We start from the raw sequence: 6,719 nt of genomic DNA on the forward strand, positions 1-6,719 counted from the left end.
GCTTCCTCATTAGAGAGAAAGTACAAGGTCACCAAACTCCAGCTAAGTTATTTTAACATCACTCAGGTAAACAGAAAGACGTATGTTGACTTACTTGTGGTGATGGGTATGAAGGAGATGAAGAGGACAGCGAGGATCAGGGCTGAGTTGTGTGCTGGGCTCATCGCGCTCTGAGCTGCTCCGCGTTCACACTGGCTGCTGCTCCTCATGCTGTCTCGCGCGTCTCAGTCCGTCAGTTCGCTGCTTTGCTTTCTCAGTCTGACTTGCAGCCTAACATTATGAACTCTCCGAGTTACACACCCTCTTCCTAAATCGACCTGCAAAGTACGTCACGATGTTTTAGCCCCGGCACGTGATTAATTGACACAAATGATGATGTGAATGAGCGGACAACTTCCATATGATCATGAGTAAGAAAACTAAAATCTTTCATCTATACATTGTTTAAATGTAAAATGCATTTGGCTTTTGAAAAATATCTACATGTAGCCTAAGACCAAACGTTTGCTGACATATGAATATTTTAAACGTCCCGGTGTAACAATTGCGTTTTACACCAGCTTTCTTTTTTTCTACTTTGTTATGTGGATTACATAGCAGAGAAAAACGCTGAATAAAATATTGGACTGCATGCTAAAGATTCATTAAATATGCATATGGTAATTCCTCTGGTTTACAACCGTCATTAGATATACCTATGTTATATCAAAGTAGAAGAAGATTTTTCTGGTTTCTTTAACCATGTTTATGGGCAAACCAAATAGGACAAAAGTTGAAGTAACTCTGCAGGTGTCTGAAGCTCTGTATCTATTGTCTTTCTCCAGATTCTGTAAGAATAGAAGCAATTTATACGCACACCTTGGCAATAAATCGCATATATATATATATTGTAAACATCAATTGTAGAGTCACCCAGCAAACATTTGGACGTCCGATTACCGTTGAAAATACGTCCCTCCGTCACGTCCCGTCATGGTTGAAAAATAGTTCCAAAATGGAAATCCAGCCGACGTCTTTGACGTCTTCTGGCCGTAAAATGCACGTCTTTTCTGGACGTCCACGGACGACTAAATATGTCATATTCTGGATGTTTATAATAAGATGTACTGCTGCATAATTTACGTGTGTACATTAAAATATAAAATAAACACATACCATATTGTTTAACATCGTGAAATGCATTAAATTATGTCTTGAGGTTTACACATTTGCCGAACTTTAAGGTTCCAAAAAGGTCCAAAATAAAACGTTTTTCCCACGTGTACTTTACAACCAATAACACATTATTTGTGAGCTTAAAAAAAAAATATTTTACTTTACCACAAGATACTATGAACTTAACATTTTTGAATAATACCTTCCAGTTATTAAACATCTATTCAAACAAGACACTACAAATCGTGCAATTTAGTTAACCAAATCTGTGGTACTTGTGTTTTCTGTATTTTTAAATTAATGTCAAGTTTTTAATCAAACAACATAACAAAAAACACAGGATATAAGTGTAAACACAACATTCTTTTCCAAATAAAAAAACTTTTATTTTAGTGCTCCACAGCAGAATTGCATATTTTGTGTATCTATCTCTCTCTCTATATATATATTTATATGACCCTGGACCACAAAACCAGTCATAAGGTTAAATTTGACAAAACTGAGATATACACATCAAGCTCAATAAATAAGCTTTCTATTGATATATGGTTTGTTAGGATAGGACAATATTTGGCAGAGATACAACTATTTGAAAATCTGGAATCTGAGGGTGCAAAAAATCTAAATACTGAAAAAATCATCTTTCAAGTTGTCCAAATTAAGTTCTTAACAATGCATATTACTAATCAAAAATGACATTTTGATATATTTATAGTAGGAATTTTACAAAAAATCTCCATGGAACATGATTTTTACTTAATTTCCTAATGATTTTTGGCATAAAAGAAAAAACAATTTTAATCCATACAATGTATTTTTGGCTATTGCTACAAATATACCCCAGCGACTTAAGACTGGTTTTGTGGTCCAGGGTCACATACATACATATATACATATATATATTTCTAAAAGTATAACAATAAACAGGTTAAACACTGATTCAGTAACTTTGTCATTGGATTTACCACCATTTAGTTCTTATAACCCCCAACCCCAGCTCTTCCTGGAGCATGTTTTAAGTGTTCCTCCATTGCTGAGTCAATTTCTGAGTCAGTAGCATTTGCGCTCCACCTCTTCACAGCATCTGAGGGAAGAAAATATGAATGTAAACAGCAAAAAGTTAAACAAGCACTTATTTTGAAAGTGTTTTTATCTATCAAACTAATTGTACAATGCAGTCGAACAAGACTTTTCCCATCCATTTCATGAACACATTAACCTGTGATATGAGTAACATGAGAACATTATATTTTAGTGGATTTCTCTGACACTCTACATGTCACAGAAATGATTGAATGTTTCACCAGGACCACTCCCTCTCCTTAGTCTTCAAAAAGTCTAAAAGTAATGTAGTGACACTCTTATGGAAATAAGATCATTTGTAATTATTTAAATTTGTCTAATTTTTAAACTGTGTGTCATGAATCAACATCTCAGAAAAATGTTATGCATTTCAAAACAAAGTGACGACTTAATTCGTGATGCAGGATGTTGATTTCATACATGTCCACATATGAGAACACCGGGACTAAAACATGTTAATTATGCGTTTGGACATTTCTGATAAAAACAGGTCTTTTAAATAAGACACAAGGAACATACGATGTGTCACAAATTACCTTGTATTATATTATATAAAGGTGTAGCCTTGAATGCAGCCTTTTCCAGCTGGCCACCACCCTGCATGTTGAATTTTGCCATTAAGGCATTTGACATGATTCTGCGAAATAAACGATTCAGTCACAATATTAAATGCATTGTAAGATCAGTATTACAAATTAGCAGTACTGTGCAGCTTGCCAATTGCATGCAGTGTTAAAACATACACTTTCACAACCACTCTCTATCATGTAATAAGTGCTCTATCCCTATCCAAAGTTTTTGTGACAAGTAATGACTCATTTTAGCACAGACATTACAACTTCAACACAAAAACAGGCAATTATATAAGTAGATATAGTGTGTGACAGAATTATAGTATTACCAAAGGTTGAGGTCATTATTGTGGATACTGTTACTATTGTCATTTTTTTTCTGAAATACGACACAGCAAAACACACAAACAATGCTAGGTAAATACATACCTGTTCATACACAGTCTCTGACTGACATTCGGCCAACTCTGGACAGTTGCTGAACCTAAAAGTGACACCACAATCAAAATAATGTAATAATGTTTTGAAAACTCAAGAGCAAGACAGAATTGACAGCAAACAAAAACAATGGTATCGACATTGGCATTAGATTATCGATAAACAACTACTTGTACCTCTAATAAAAGATTTACAAACTGACTGTTTGCAAACTTTGCTTTAATGAATTTCCCATAAATGGCCTGCGTTTCAAACACCGGCATATAATATTCCTTACTTGCTGATGGCATGGGGTAATTATCTGGTTCCACCTATTTGAAATTGTAAAACACCAAGGCAGGCTCCACTGTCCCCTCGGATTCTGAGCTGCTGTCCTCTTCCGCTAAGGCATCAACTCTTGCCTTTCGACATCTCCACTTTCTTTGATAGTCAGAGGACATGTTTAGCAAATCTGAAATTACAAAATACTTTTAAAGCACTTATTGAAGTCAGCCATGCTCAAATTAATTTACAGATTTCAGTGAATTATTCCTGAGCTCCTCCTACAGTTTTAACATATCACAGTCTTTCATTGCATTTATTTTCAGAAATAAACTTTCAGAATGCTACATCTGAGTAGTACTTTTTAATTTAATCTTTAAACATGTTTAATCAACCGATGTGCTCTTATGTGCTGCATGTCATTGATATCAAAGTACATATATTGTCATGATCTGGGCTGTGGGGTTTCCCTCAGCCACCTGAGGTCGCTGTTCCCCTTGCACTGCACTTCCCTGATTGTTCACTCCTGTCTTGTCATTAGCACTGATTACACTCACACCTGCTCACTATTATCTGGTCTATAAGAACTCTCATGTCTCACTGCTCATTCCGGCTGCATTGTCTTCGTGTGTCTTCTAGTCTGTCTGTGTGTTCCTGGATCCTGCTCTTGACCGGGTTTTCAGTTCTGTTTATTTTGTATTATATTCAAGTTGTGTTGTGCCGTGTTGGCCTTTTGTTTGTGTTTTGTTTGTTTATTTACATTAAAACTCCTTACCTGCACCTGGACCCAGATCTCCTCCTCGAACGTGACATATATACATTTAACTATTGTTTTTTTTTCCTTTTATAGCTTGCCTAATAATAAAGAAATATATGTGTGTGTGTGTGTGTGTGTGTGTGTGTGTGTGTGTGTGTGTGTGTGTGTGTGTGTGTCAATGCATATAGTATCCTGAATATATAATTTTTAATATATCTCATACAAGTCATTAACACAAACACACTTTAACATTCTGTGATAACGCTTACACATAAAACAACAAATTGAGAAAATTTAAAAATATTCGAAAGCTGGCTACTTCAACTTTTAATTTTCATAAACTTTTTATTTTGCCACAGATGAGTTTCTTTTTAGGGTTAAAAAAGGCCCTAGCATTAAACATTACCTTTTAGCATACTAGCTAACTTTAGCCCAACTTAATTTAACTTGACAGTGTGCTTATACTTGCTTTTGGTTCCTCCGAGTAAAACAAGTAAAAATAAAATACATTAATAAAATACCTCAAAATGTACTTACCCATCGATGAATTTTTAATGATTTGTAAACTCAAAAAACTCTCTCCTCGTGTACGTTACGGCTCACTCCTCTTCTTCTGGTGTTTTTGGCGATTTTGCCAAACCAGCATAAAAAGATGCATTACCGCCACCTATTGATCTGGAATATTGAGTATACAAACTGTCATATCGCGAGATAATCTGCTATAGAGATACCATATCGCGAGATTTGTAACAACATCTTGGCAGCAGTTTTTGCATCCAGCTCAGACTTTAAATTGTGACTTTATGAATAACTTATGTATATAGCCTATATATATTTAATCATTAAAAACGAAATAATTAAACCATATTGTAATGTATGGGAAACTGGTGGAATAATGGGTAAATGCAGTGATTTCACACTTAACTACAAGCAATTTGTGAATAGAATTTGACATAAAACAAGATGTAAAACAAATGGAAGTTTTTTAAATAAAGATTTCCGTGCTGGTTTGCATGGGTCTTACTAAACGTTTAAAGGACGTCAGTGGACGTCTATTAACAACCTCTTAAGAAACTACTTTGGGCACTTAAATTAATTACTGTAGTATGCCAATGTGAATGTGAATGTAAGCACAATTGCTTTTGCATATTTCATAAGGATTTTATAGAGGTTGACGATGGACTATAAATGCACGTGTAAAAGACGTCACCTGCTGGACGTCCTTTCACAACCGGGTTTATTTTGAACTACACTCAGCTAAAAGTCAAAGTAACAACTTTACATGCAACCACATATAATTGTAGACATGTACAAATGCATCTGAATGCATTTTTAAGAAATATTTTGTGTTAAATTTTTTTGCATATTTTGTCGTCCTACCGCGACTATTTTTGGCCAGGGACAGGACGTCGCCGTCGGACCAATGTTTGCTGGGGTCTTGCCATTTGTAAGCTCTTTCAGTAGCTGTGGACTACTAAAGCCTCAAAGGCATCAGGACTAAAGTGGAAAGAACAAAGACGCGGGTCTTTAGGAAGTTTTATTCATCCACAGGCATCCTCCCATTCTTTCTCCTCTTCTTATCGTAGGAAAGCAGTGAAGACTTACATCACTTCTCTTGTTGCCATTTGACTGAAAATTACAACCAAAAGCCGCACAATGTGGCATTGCATCAATATTTTATTTTCTGAGTTGTGTTGCGGTAAAAATAGCAATAGGTAGCACCAGTAGCTCACTGAGTGCAACCATTTCACATCAACCAAAACAATGGCGCCCCCATAGTCCAAAATATGTATAAAACGGTGTGGATTTTTTAATAACGTAAGTCTTTTATGTTTTTTTTTCTGCTACATGTAAGTGATTTAGGCTACTTGCAATGTAGAGGGTTTGTTCATTTTGAGCTCCAGGCTTGAGCCCAATTACCAAAACCTTTGTACTCTGTAGTTTTGTCTAAATGCAAAAATGTGGCTTTGGGGTGCCATGTAGTAAGATTTTAACAGAAATTCCTGATCATAGAAAGAAAACCCTTTTGAATGTAAATCCTGTAAGTGATTCAGATAAATATGATTATGTATTTACACATCTAGTAGAAACTAATTTATCATTCCTGGAAAGAACTGGACTCACATGCCAGTAATTACAGTTTCAATATATATTTTTTTCCTCTGGATTTTACATATGTCTGGAATATCTCATTATCACTAAACCACAAGGGTTATACATTAGGTTTAGAGAGCACATTATGTTTTCAGGAAATTAAGTTTCTTATATTTCTTTCAAATTTATTTCCCTTGGGAATCCATGCTTACTAACTCCTGATGTTCATGCGGGGAATTTTATGCACCACTGTTGTTTGTGCATTAAATTTGCTATTAAGTAAAACAAGACAAAGCAGACAAATCATGTTCTTTGGATATTTTTTTTTTGGCAAATATCCTTGTGTTACCTTGCCTGCA

At 35.2% G+C, this 6,719-nt stretch overlaps 1 long non-coding RNA gene across 1 annotated transcript; it reads right to left on the reverse strand.

The window, feature by feature from the left end:
• Positions 1-2,684: 2,684 nt before the first annotated feature.
• Positions 2,685-3,896, reverse strand: LOC141348677 (uncharacterized). Its single transcript, XR_012357538.1, has 3 exons — positions 3,526-3,896; positions 3,240-3,294; positions 2,685-2,875 (listed from the first exon to the last, which is right to left on the reverse strand). It is a non-coding gene; the product is annotated as an uncharacterized lncRNA (long non-coding RNA).
• Between the last annotated feature and the right edge of the window lie 2,823 nt (positions 3,897-6,719).

The sequence above is a fragment of the Garra rufa genome, chromosome 13, assembly GCF_049309525.1.
Source record: "Garra rufa chromosome 13, GarRuf1.0, whole genome shotgun sequence".
NCBI lineage: Eukaryota > Metazoa > Chordata > Actinopteri > Cypriniformes > Cyprinidae > Garra > Garra rufa.